General features: G+C 47.3%; 1 protein-coding gene across 2 annotated transcripts in view; it reads left to right on the top strand.

The window, feature by feature from the left end:
* The first annotated feature begins 604 nt into the window (after nt 1-604).
* The window catches only part of KANSL1 (KAT8 regulatory NSL complex subunit 1), a 182143-nt gene continuing 169306 nt past the window's right edge, over nt 605-13441 (top strand). For both annotated transcript variants that reach the window (XM_017349250.3, XM_070060558.1), the window contains exons 1-2: nt 605-700; nt 2255-2391. The gene's annotated coding sequence lies outside the window, so the exon portion shown is untranslated. The remainder of the gene's footprint in view (nt 701-2254; nt 2392-13441) is intronic.

A 13441-nucleotide genomic window follows, 5' to 3' on the forward strand; every position in this document is an offset into this window, starting at 1 on the left:
TTTTAAAAGTAGCAAAGGATACAAAGGCCATACAGTGAGCTGGAAGCCTTTCTCCCACCTGCTCACTGGAGCTGCCCTCCGGGAAGTAACCACCGTGGCCAGCCTGGAGTGATTTTTGATCCCTTCTTCCATCGGTTTTATCTGAAGTCCTCCCCTGTTTGTAAAAGATGTGTCCCTCTCCAGGCCCTTGGAGCCGTATACGTGACTGGCTTTACATATAAACATTTATATGTGCGAATTCGAGATTCATATATAAAATCTCTCCCTATGGCCTTCCGGCCTCGAGTTTTCATCACGTCGCTTCCTGGATGAAGAACCCAGAGGGGTGAGGGGCAGGGGCTGGGGGTGATGGAGAGGAGAACCTCAAGGGGACTCAGGGGGTTCAGAGTGGCCTACTGGTGAGAAGCACCGCTGGGATTCCCGATTCCCAGTCCTCCCACCTCAGGGCCCCTTTCCAGAGCTCCTGTCCAAAAGCCTCTCGTTTCCAAGGGCCCTGACAGAGACAGAGACAGCGAGATAACACAGAGACAGAGACGCCGAAGCACCAGCATCCCTCTCCCCTCTCTGTCCCGCCCCATCGCTCTGATGGACACCCTCTCTCGACCAATGGCGCCCACGAGGAGCCCCGGAAGGCCCAATGAGAGACAGAGGAGGGCGGAAGATTCCCCGCCCCCACTCTAGGCTTGGTTGAGCCGTGCAGGTAGGTCCGGGGCTGGGGGAGCTGCCGTTGGCACTGGTGCCCCGGGGGGTGGGGGGCACGAGTGGGTAGGGGTGATGGTGGGGGAGGGAAGGCGGCTACGACCCGGGGGCTTTGAGGGGGCGGCCCGGCCGGGAGGCGAAGGGTCGAGGGGCCCGCGGAACGGGCTCCGCCGAGGGCCCTGGAATCGGCTGGGCTGGGGGAGCGGGGACTCGTGTGTGGGGCACAGGGACCCCCACCCCGCGCCCACCGGTAGGCCTGGACCGCGGGCTGCTGGCCGAGCTGCCGGAGGGCCTGGCGGCCCGGGGGGTGGGCCGGGCCGGGGGCAGCGAGGGAGCCCAGGGCGCCAGGCCGAGCCGAGGTGGGACGGACCGACGCGGAGAGGAAGGGAAGCTGCATCCCGCGGGCCGCCCCCTCCCGGAGCGAGCCGGGGCCACGGCCGCGGGCGCCCCTGCCCGGAGCCCCCTCGCCCATCCGCCCCTCCCCAACAATGGGGGTCAGGCCGGAGGGGTCGCCCGGCTGCGGGAAGGTGCGGAGGGTAGGTTCGGGACTGGGGTCCGCGGTGGGGGAGGGGTGAGAACTCGGGCTCTCCCCTTTCTCCTCTCCCGCCGCCCGGGAGGGGGGTTCGCAGAGGGGTCCGGACCCCGCCCGAGACTTGGGTCCAGAGTCGAACTCCTCGCACCCCGCCCCCACCGGCACCCCCAGATCCGGTGAGCGGGGCGGAGAGTGATGCCAAGTCCTCGAAGCCGAAGTGCAGAGGCATAGCCGGAACAGACCCGCTCCGGAGGGTTTGCCTTTTTGTTTTTATTTTTGAAATGAGGATACTTTAGTCTTTGATTTTTCCTTATTTTTTTTTTTTAAGAGGTGAGTGCTGTTATTTTTGTCCCTACTCGGGCAAGCCTCCATTTTAAGCGAAGCAGTAACTGGTTAAGCTGGAATTTCATTCAGGCCTAGGACTTGAACTGTAGGATCCTACAAGAGGTCATTTAGTCCATCCTCCTGTCTCCAGGCAGATTTGCCACCTCTCATCCTAGAATGAAGTTGTAAGGGTTTCCTTTAAAGATCTCCTGGGAAGAAGTGCCTTATTTGTTTGTAGTACTTTGGTCAATAGATTTTATTTATTATGTAGAATCAGCTCTGAAACTTAATTTAAGCTCAGAATTTTAGGTCAGAATCATCAAGAGGAGTTTTAATTTACTATATAAAATTAAATATGGTAAGGATCCTTTTTTAGGTGGTTAACAAATCACCTTTCCATAATGTGTATGAAGTACTCTTAAAATTTTTTTCCCCTTTCTTGGATTTTGGTTTTCTGATTCTTTGAGAAGCAATTATATATTTTCTAAAATGTCATACCTTTGTCTTTTCAGGTAAAGTATGTTTACATGCAAGTATCTGCCCTTTTCCAAAGAGTACTGTGTTTTGGGATGAATGAAACAAACAAAAAAAATATATGTGTGTGTGTATATATATATATATATATATATATAAAAGTAGCTTAAACTACTTGCATATTCCGTATTATTTTTTAGTCTAACTGAGAGCTCTCTCCTTTAGGTAACTTCTCAAAACAGGAAGTTTTTCTGCCTGCTCCTACCTGGTGACTGAGGGGATCACTGACTCCCTGTTTGCTCATTTCTGAATCTTGTCTGAACTCTTCTGACACTATGAATGCGATTCGGGTGCCTCTTAAGGTAAGATGTGTGTTTCTCTCATCAGCCTCATTTCGTTAGTGTTGTGAAGAGTGGAGAATATCCTGGTTTTTGAAGTTGCTGTTCTTCAGTCCCTTTACCTGTCACTGCTCCCTTTGAAGATTGCTTTGCAGGAGTGATTGGTTACTCCTTACCTTGCGTTGCTACTGTTTGTAATTACTGGTGTTAAAGTATTAATGAAGGTCTCGGATTATCTCCCATTATAATGATGTGTTCATCTTTTTAACTTCAAATTGTGACAACTTATGTAGTTGTAAAATTCTGCTCTAGTCCTAGTGGGATGGGTTCCACCTTCAGGTCCACTTTCAAATAGGTGCTTTAAAGTCATGGGTGCTAGGGTGTGTCCTGCTCTTGCAAATCAGTAGCTGATTCATGTGTTACAAAAGATGTGTCATTAACTGTTTACTCTGAAACTTCATATGGAGTATTAGAACATTCTAAGAGCTACTGGCTTGGGTGTGCAGCTCTTTGGAGAGTCCTCCTGCTTCTCCTACTCTTTTGCGTGAGATTTTACTTTGTTTCTCAACAGGTGGCACTTGGGCCAAGTTTCATCTCACAGGATAAACCTTATTTGGGCAGAGTGGACAGATGTCCTTTAAATGAAGAAGCTCTCATTGATGTGTTGGTTCTCTCTCTCTCTCTTTTTTTTTTTTTTTTAAGATTTATTTATTTATTTGAAGGTCAGAGTTACACAGAGAGAGGAGAGGCAGAGAGAGAGAGAGGTCTTCCATCTGCTGGTTCACTCCCCAGATGACTGCAACGGCCGGAGCTGCACCTATCCGAAGCCAGGAGCCAGGAGCCAGGAGCTTTTTCCGGGTCTCCCACATGGGTGCAGGGGCCCAAGGACCTGGGCTATCTTGTACTGCTTTTCCAGACCATAGCAGAGAGCTGGATCGGAAGAGGAGCAGCTGGGACTAGAACCGGCGCCCATATGGGATGCCGGCATTTCAGGCATAGCACCGGCCCCCGATGTGTTGGTTCTCTTGTGGCTTCTTTTAGTCTTCTGCATATAGATGGCCAACACATTCTCCATTAGGACAAAGTGGAGGACAGCGTTTAAGACACAGGAGTATGTAGTGGGGGAAAAACCAAGGGAGGTGGAGTGATGGAAGCCCTCCACTGGCTTCACTTTCAGAGTTCAATACTAGTGAAGATTGTTGTGTGGTCATCTGCCCTGAATTCCAGGTCAATGCAGTGGACAAGTCAGAGGGTTGGGCAGTTTTGTATCCTGAATGGATGCTTGGGATAAATCGTTAGGTAATGCAGACTGACTTCTCTTATATTCCAGCTGCTGTTGTTGGATGATACATGCTTATAGGAGTATAAAGGAAGTCCCAGTGCCACAGTTTTCCAGCTGTTCTCCCTGTAGCATTACAGCATTGTAGGGGTTGCATGGGGAGAAAAGCCAGAAGTCCTGAACCCATAGAATTGGGGACTTTGGATAGGGAGTTTCTACTTAGCAAGTGTTTCTTACCAGGACCTGGCAAGGGGATTGGAATCATTTGTATTGGATTTTTTTTTAAAAAAGATTTATTGAATTTATTTGAAAGACAGACTTAGAGGGAGAGACAGAGAGAGGTCTTTCATCTGCTGGTTCAACGGCCAGGACTGGGCCAGTCTGAAGCCAGGAACTTCTTCCGGGTCTTCCATGTGAGTGCAGGGACCCAAGCACTTGGGCCATTCTCTGCTGCTTCCTCAGGCACATTAGCAGGGAGCTGGATTGGAAGTAGAGCAGCTGGGACTTGAGCCGGCACGATTTGAGCTGTATGTGATGGCAGCTGCTCTACTTGCTACACCGCAGCACCAGCCCCTCCTTGGTTTTATCTGATGGGTGGTGTACATAGAAGCTTATTTTTAAAGATATTTATGATATTCAGATTTTACTTCTAAATCTCTCAGTAATCTCTGAAGTTGTGTTAAAGGCCTCTGGCGTGGCAGGAATGCAGGGCAGAAGTCAGTGCCCAGTCTGTGAGTTACCACCTGTTACCTCCTGGATAATGGAGTTGTGTGGCTGCCTTAATTTTATGTCCCTTTGCAGCTCTTTGATCAATGGAAAACATCTGCTAAGTCTAAACAAATTTTTTATTTCCTAACATTTTCCTTCTGTGTTTATTACTTAAAAAACTTAAAAGTTGTAGTACTTGATCTGGGCGTGAAAAAACACAGCCCTTTCTTCCTTTTTTTTTTTTTTTTTTTTTTTTTTTTTAGATTTATTTATAGGGCCAGGACTGTGGCATAGTAGGTTAAGCCTCTGCCTGCAGCGCCTGTATTCCATATGGGTACCAGTTTGAGTCCAGGCTGCTCCACTTCCAATCCAGCTCTCTGCTATGGCCTGGGAAAGCAGTGGAAGATGGCCCAAGTGCATGGGCCCCTGCACCTGCGTGGCAGACCCAGAAGAAGCTCCTGGCTCCTGGCTTTGGATTAAAATTGTAGGAGTTGGCTTCACCCACTAAGCCACAACACTGGCTCCAACAGCTACTTATTTTTAAGAAAAAAGAAATGAAAGACCAATTAAGGTGTATGCTTTGGAGCCAAGTGTTCATTTTCTGTAATTTTTTTAATCCTAGTTTTAATTTATTTTCATTTTATTTGAAAGGCAGTGAGACAGAACTATGAGCAGAGAGATCTTTCATCTGCTGGTTCACTCCTCAAATGCCTGCAATAACCAGGGCTGGGCCAGGCCGAAGCCTGGGGCCTGGAGCTCCGTCCAGGTCTGCCATGTGGGTGCTGGGGACCCAAGCACTTGAGTCTTCACCTGTCGCGTCCCTGGATGCAGTAGCAGGAGGCTGGATTGGAAGCAGTGGAGCCTGGGGACTCAAACCAGGCCTTCCAGTGTGGGACATGGGGATCCCGGTGGTGACCTAACTGCTGTACCAAGTGCCTGCCCTGTAGTTCTTACTTGTTTCCAGTGATCTTATTTCAGAATGAACTCTCGTTCTCTCAGGGATGACTTAAATATCAGGCCTGTGTGTTTATTTCCATGCCTTTAGACAAGAGAGCCCTTCTTAACCTTTTCACAAACTAAAATACCAAAGGAAGAATAAGTAGCAAAGCAAAAATAATGGCAAACAAAAACTCTTCAATTTAAGGCACTCTTGTTAATTAGAAGTTCCCATAGAAATGATCACTTATCCCTTTTTTTCTCTGTATCAGGGGTCTACATCTGTTTTCAAGCCTGAATGTTGCCAAGCCTGAATAAGCAATATCAATACTGCTTCTGGTGCTGTTACTGGGCTTAGGGGTGGGTGAGATGGGAAAGGAACAGGGATAAAGGCGCGTGGGACGAGGTGGAGAAAAGAACAAAGACAAGACAGAGGAGAGAACGCTTACATGAGAGTACTTCAAAAAGTTCATGGAAAACAGAATTAGAAGTTTATTTTGGTGAAAAAATATTGAAATGCATGCATAGTTTTTTCGTTATATACATTTTCCATTAAGTTTTTGAAGACTCTTCACATGGTCTTTGGTGTGTGACATGGAGCCACTGTCATCTGTTTCAGGTAGTTCTAAGGGGCTGCTGGGTGCCTTGGGGGCCAGACTGCATGGAAAGGGCTCCTGGGAAGTAGAGGACAGAATTAGGTGTACTGCAAGGGTGGACACTGTGGGGCAGGGGTTAAGCACCACTTGGGATACCTGCAGCACACCTTTGAGTGCTGGTTTGAGACCTGGCACCTCCGCTGCTGATGCAGTTTCCTGCTAATGTGTTTGGAAGGCAGCAGGTGGTGACCCAAGTATGTGCATCCATGCCATCCACTTGGGAGACCTGGATGGAGTTCTGGGCTCCTGGCTTTGGCCTGAACTAGTCCTGGCTATTGCAGGTATTTGGGAAGGGAACCAGCAGAAGGAAAAATCTTTCTCTTTGCTGCTCTGCTTTTTCAATTAAATGAAAAATAAGTAAATAAACTTACAAACATGTGATGTGAAAGCTCTCAAAGATACTTATGTGGGTAAAGCACAATGCAGAGCAGTCTGTATGAAAGGTTAGCCTTTGTGACTTGAAAAAAAAAGAGAAAACAGTTTGTATTGGCTCGTATGCGCATTAAAAAGGCCTCAGAAGGATAAACAGGATAGTGACAGCACTGGTCACCAGAGAGTGATGGCACTGGTCACCTGTTAGGTCCAGGAATTGGGCAGGTACAAGAGTGGGAAGGAGACTTTCTGGTGTTTGAACCAAATTTAAAAAGTTCTATGCAGAATTGAAAAGGTAAAACACAGCACATCAACACTCACACCTCTTCTTCTCCTGTCTAGAAGGCAGAGAAGTAGCAAAGGGCTAGAAAGGAGAGGGCAGCAGAGTTCCTGAACAGTGGGGCTGCCGCAGGCTAGGACACAAGATCCCTGGGGACCGTGAAGATTTTGAATTTATAGAGGTAGATTTCTAACATTGAAATGCACGGTCAGGCATTTAAAATTTCACTTGCTCTTAAAAATTTTAGTGCAAGCGGGACTCGAATTGTTTATTCCTTCAAGTTGCTGATTAGCTATAATACTAATATCCTTGGCTGAGTGATCTTGGATGGTTTTCTTAATTTCTCTGAGATTCAGGGTCATCTTTTGTGCTAGAAATAATAGCACTTCAGAAGATTTTTGTGTGTAGTTTGTCTGTAAAAGATCGTGGGGTAGCGTTTAGCTTAGTGAACCACTAACATCACAGTAATAATAATTCCTCATAGGGGTAGATTTGTGGTGCAAGCCACCACTTGCAACCCTGGCATCCCTTTTTGGAGTGCCAGTTTGAATCCTAGCTACTCCGCTTCCAATCCAGCTGATGTGTCTGGGAAGGCAGTGGAAAATAGCCCAAGTGCTTGGGCCCCTACCACCCACATGGGAGACCTGGGTTGACTTCCTGGCTCCTGGCTTTGGCCTGGCCCAGATGTGGCAATTGTAGCCATTTGGGGAATGAACCAGCGGATGAGAGATCTCTCTCTCTCTTCCCTTCTCTTCCTCTCTTTTGCTTTGCCTTTTTTTTTTTTTTTTTTAAGATTTACTTATTTATTTGAAAGGCGCAATTACAAAGAGGGAGAGGCAGAGAGAGAGGTCTTTCATCTGTTGGCTAACTCCTCAATTGGCTGCAGTGGCCAGGACTAGGCCATGCTGAAGCCAGGAGTTAGGGGCTTCATCTAGGTTTCCCATGCGGGTGCAGGGGCCCAAGCACTCAGGCCATCCTCTGCTGCTTTCCCAGGCCATTAGCAGGGAGCTGCATCAGAGGTGGAACAGCCGGGACTCAAACCGGTGCCCATATGGGATGCCGGTGCTGCAGGCAGTGGCTTTACCTGCTATGCCACAGTGCTGGCCATAGTTGCTATGCTTTTTGAATAAATAAATAAATCTTTAAAAAATACAGTTCTTGTGCCGGCGCTGTGGCTCACTAGGCTAATCCTCTACCTAGCGGCGCCGGCACACCGGGTTCTAGTCCTGATCGGGGCGCCGGATTCTGTCCCGGTTGCCCCCCTTCCAGGCCAGCTCTCTGCTGTGTCCAGGGAGTGCAGTGGAGGATGGCCCAAGTACTTGGGCCCCGCACCCCATGGGAGACCAGGAGAAGCACCTGGCTCCTGCCTTTGTATCAGCGCGGTGTGCCAGCCGCAGTGCGCCGATTGCAGCTGCCATTGGGGGGTGAACCAATGGAAAAGGAAAACCTGTCTCTCTGTCTCTCTGTCTCACTGTCCACTCTGCCTGTCAAAAAAAAAAAAAAAAAAAAAAAGTTCTTCCTAGCCTAGCGGTATGAATGGGTGCTCTGCTGTGTGATGTCAGGCAAGTTCATTAACTTCTTAGAACCTTGGTGTCCTTATGTGTAAAGGGCTATACTTATGGTACCTTGGTCTTTGGGTGGACTTTGTAAGGATTAAATGAAAGTATTGATTCGAAGTGCTTAAAGTAGCACCAGGTATATGCTCAGTACACATAAACTGCTAATTTTCTTTGTGATATCTATTTGCTAGGAGTGCTGGAACAGAAGAGAAATTGGGTGGTTTAAAGGACAGAAGTTTATTGTCTTACAGTTCTGGAGGCTTGAAATCCAAGGCAGAGATGTGCTTGCTGCAAAGGGCAGGATCTGCTTCATGCCTGTCTTCCAGTTTGTGAAAGTTCCTTGGCTTACGGCAGTGTAGCTCCAGTCTGTCCACGGAGTTCTCCCTGAGTTCATGTGTCTGTCCAAAATTCCCCCAGCAGTCATATTGGATTATGGCACAGCCTTTCATTTTAACTTGAAAAGTAAAAGTCTAACCTGTTTGCTTGGAGGACTCATGACGACATCCAATAGCTTTCTCTCTCCCACAGGTTTGTGTCACCCATGGTGGGTAGATCCTCAGTACCCATTTAAAGGGAATGAACATTTTCGTACAACTTGGTATCATGACTTACAGAAGTAGTGTTTTTTTTTTTTTTTTTAAGATTTATTCATTTATTTGAAAGGCAAAGAGAGGGGAGGGAGAAAGGGAGGGAGGGAGGGAGGGAGGTGGGGAGAGAGAGAGATTTTGCATTTGTACATTCACTCCCCAGATGGCCGTGACAGCCAGGGCTGGGTCATGCTGGAGCCAGGAGCCAGGAACTCCATCTGGGTCTCCCCTGTGGATAGCAGAGCCCAAGGACTTGGGCCATCTTCTACCCTTTTAGGCACATTAATGGAGCTGGATCAGAAATGGAGCAGACGGGACTTGAACTGGTGCTCACAAGGGATGACAGCGCTGCAAACAGTGGCTCAACCCACTGTGCCACAGAGCTGGCCCCTCTTTTTTAAAAAAATTTTAAAAAATTCTTTTATTTATTTGAAAGGCAGAAGGGGAGCTAGTGAGAGAGAGATGGACTGATTTTCTATCCTTTGGTTCACTCCCCAAATGCTGGTAGTGGTCAGGCTGAAGCCCAGAGCCAGGAACTATCTAGTCTTCCACGTAGGTGGTAGAGACTCAGGTACTTGAGCCATCATCTGCTGCCTACCAGGGTATGCATTAGCAGGAGCTGAAGCTGAGCTAGGACTGGAACCCAGCTACTCTGATGTGGGAGGCAGGTGTCAAGTGTCAGCTTAACCACTAAGCCAAATATTCGTTTCCTTCTACCCCCCCCCCCTTTTTTTAGCGCTCAGTAAAATTCTGATTTGAAAAATTAAGATCAAGACTACAATCTTTTCATGTCTCATCCTTTGTGAAGATTATATGGAACCTTGGGATTTCATGAATTTATAAGAACAAGACCCAAGGCTCTAAGAGCTTTGGGAGCTAAGACTACCCAGTAATGTGGGATTAACTGCTTCTTCCTATGAATAGGTGATGTCTTTTTTTTTTTTTTTTTTAATGATTTAGTTATTTATTTGAAAGAGTTAAAGAGAGAAAGGGGAAGACAGAGATCTTCCTTCGCTGGTTCACTCCCAAGATGGCCAGCACTGGGCCAAGCCGAAGCCAAGAGTTTCTTCTGGATCTCCCATGTGGGTGGCAGGGGCCCAAACACTTGGCCATCTTCCACTGTTTTTCCCAGGCCATTAGGGAACTGGATGGGAGGTAGAGCAGCTGGGATGTGAGCTGGTGCCTATATGGGAGGCTGGCATCCTGTGCCGTGGCTTAACCTGCTATGCCACAATGCTGGCCCCCAGGAGATGTCTTAGAGTTTCAGCCAGCAGATGAGGGCGCTGTCTGCCTGTCACTGCCTCGAAACACAACTTTGGACATAGAATGTAGGCCTCTGTGGTCTGGCTGCTGCTGGCTTTTCTGTTTTATATTTAAATTTTACCTGTGACCACTGACCTGTGGATGCTTTTGTTTGACAGTTTCCTTTCCTGAAACTTCTAATGCTAAGACTTAGCATTAGTTATCATTTAGATGAATTTTTCCTCCTTAAAGAAAATGCCCTGCACAAAGTTTTACATTTTAAATAACAGTCCACTATCATTGAAGACTCGCAGTATCTGTTCTGCATGTGTGGTTGCTGTACTGTACTGAGCAGTCCCTCCTGTGGAGCTGGAATGTAGTGAGCCTTCGGAGACCATGAAGCACACTGTACTCACGTGCTGGATTCCTTGTACCTAGCGCACACTCCTGGGAGTTCTCTGTGTTCTTTTGCCTGTTATTATCTACGTCATCCCCTCTTACCCTGGAATCAGGCTGTACTGTCCCTTCAGCCTTCGAGCAACCCTCCCTTTGATTTATTTTCTCTTTGTTTCTATTTTCTTCTCTCCCTTCTTTTCTGTCTATTAGAGAGATGAGACAAATCTTCTGTCTGCTGGTGCACTCCCCGAACACCCACAACAGCTAAGGCTGGGCCAGGTTGAAGCCAGGATCCCAGAACTCGATCCAGGTCTCCCAAACGGGTGGCAGAGACCCAAGTACTTGAGCCGTCATCGGCTGCCTCTCAGGTGTGCATTAGTAGGAAGCCAAATCAGAAGTGGAACTTGGACTTGAACCAAGGCACTCTTGATAGAGTGTGAACATCCCATGAGCGTCTTAGCTGCTGTGCCGAATACTCACCCTCATGCTCTCTTTCTGTTGTAGTCTAGATTACCAACCAACTAAGCTTGTATAAATTATTTGCTGAATAAGAGTAAATAGACTGTTAGTGATGGCTGGAGGAACTTTTATAGAAAGGAAAGGGCCAATACCTCCATTAGATTTTCTTTTTTAATTTTTGTGTATTTATTTTTGTTTTACTTGAAAGGCAAAGAGACGGAGGGAAAGAGAGAGAGAACATTTCCATCCACTGGCTCATTACTGAAATGCCTTCAACAGTTGAGGCTAGGCCAGGCCAAAGCCAGGAGCCTGGAACTCAGTCCAGGTCTCCCATGTGGGTGGCAAGGACCCTCACCTACTGCCTCCCAGGGTTTACATTTCTGATCCAGAAAGCTGGATCAGAAGCAGAGCCTGGTCTCAGATCAGGCACTCTGATATGGGACACAGGAACCCAAAGCAGTGTTGTAACCATTGAGCCAAACACTTGCCCGCTCCACCCCTCTTAAAGCCGTCACCTGCTGCCTCTCACAGTGCACATTAGCAGGAAGGTAGACTTGGAGTCAGAAGTAGAGGTGGGACTCAAGCCCAGGCACTCCCATGTGGCGTGTGGGCCTCCCAAGTGGTGTCTTGACTGCCGTGCCTACCGGCCACCCTCACAGATTCCTGCCTGTCTCCAGATTTAGGAGGTTTTTTTCTGCCTTATTTTCTGAGGCTTCCTGGTAGTCTCTCTCTACTCTCTTCTCCCCTGGCCTGGGGCTCGTCTGGCCCTTCATTTCCGAGAAGCGTTGTAGCATAGTGACCAAGAACGTGGACCCTGGAGACAGACTCCTAGGTAGTTTCACCCCTGCCACTTACTGTGTGATCTTGGGAAAGTCGTTTTAGCCTCTTTGTGCCTCAGTCACCTCATCTGTAAAATGGAAAAGTAATAACACCTACTTCACAGGAACGTTGTGAGGGACAAGTGAATTAATCCGTGAAAAGCACGTGAGAGTGTCTGGCGGGGGAGTGATGGCTAACCTCATCTTCCTGACATTTGCATCTCCTCTTTCATGGTTGTCTTTGCAGACATTTTGACTCTTAGTCTTCAGAACATCCGTGTGCCCTGCCCTCTCCTTTCGCATCCCAGGGGATAGCTCGATAAGTCTTTGCCTTACCTGCCATCCACATACGGATGACTTGCAGATGTGTTGATCTCCAATCCCATGTACACAGCTGCCTCCTGGACAGCTCCACTTAGATAGCCCATGGGCATTTCATCAACGACTTCCACATGTCCACACTCTTTCTCTCTTTCTTTCTCTCTTTCTTTCTTTCTTTTCTTTCTTTTCTTTCTTTTCTTTCTTTCTTTTTTAAAGATTTATTTATTTGAAAGAGTTAGAGAGAGAGAGAGAGAGAGAGAGAACTTCCATCTGCTGGTTCACTCCAGATGGCTGCAGTGGCCAGAGCTGAGCCAGTCGGAAGCCAGGAGCTTCTTCTGGGTCTCCCACGTGGATGCTAGGGCCAAGGACTTCGGCTGTCTTCCAATGCTTTCCTAGAAAATGAGTAAGTTGTAATTACAGGCTACAGTTGAAGTTATTCTGGCACTTGTTCTTGGTGGTAATTTTTTGGCCAGCAGGGGGAGCTGAAATCACTGATAAGTGACTCCATCTCAACTGGCTTTGAAAAAAATTTGTCGGGATAAAGTTAAGAAAAATTGTACTGACAGGGAATGTGATGGTGGGGTCACAAATAGGAAATGTAAATGACTAAGAGGCATATGAGAAAAATTATTATTTTGATATATAATCAAAGGACTACATATTAAATGATATAATATTTAAACTTATTTATTTATTTATTTATTTTTAACTTATTATTTGAAAGGCAGAGTTACGGAGAGGCAGAGGCAGAGAGAAAGAGAGAAGGCTTTCATTCACTGTTTCACTCCCAAATGGCCTTAACAGCCAGAGCTGCACCAATCTGAAGTCAAGAGTCAGGAGCTTTTTCTAGGTCTCCCACACAGATGCAGGGGCACAAGTGTTGGGCCCTCTTCTACTGCTTTCCTAGGCCATAGCAGAGAGCTGGATCGGAAGTGGAGCAGCCAGTGCCCATGTGGAATGCTGGCACTGTTGGTGGCAGCTTTACCTGCTATGCCATAGCACCAACTCCAGTTTTTTATTTATTTTTTGAAAGATTTATTTATTTATTTATTCATTTATTTGAAAGGCAGAGTGAGAGAGAGAGACATTTTCCATCATGATTCACTCCCCAAAAGGCTGTAGCAGCTGGGGCTGGGCCAGGCTGAAGCCAAGAGCTAAGAACTTCATCCAGGTCTTCCACATGGGTGGCAGGAACCCAAGTACTTGGGCCGTCCTATTCTGCTTCCAAAGTGAATCAACAGGGAGCTGGATGCGGGGTGGGACAGCCAGGACTTGAACCAGGACTCTGATAGGAGATGCAGGCATCCCAGGCAGCAGCTTAACCCACTGTGCCACAACATCTGCCCCTTAAAAAAGTTTTTAAAAGTTTATTTATTTATTTTTTTGAAAGGTAGAGGGACGAAGAGGGAGAGACAGAGACACAGAGAGTGCTGCATCCAATTGGTTCACTCTCCAAGTGCC

The sequence above is a fragment of the Oryctolagus cuniculus genome, chromosome 17, assembly GCF_964237555.1.
Source record: "Oryctolagus cuniculus chromosome 17, mOryCun1.1, whole genome shotgun sequence".
Classification (NCBI taxonomy): Eukaryota; Metazoa; Chordata; class Mammalia; order Lagomorpha; family Leporidae; genus Oryctolagus; species Oryctolagus cuniculus.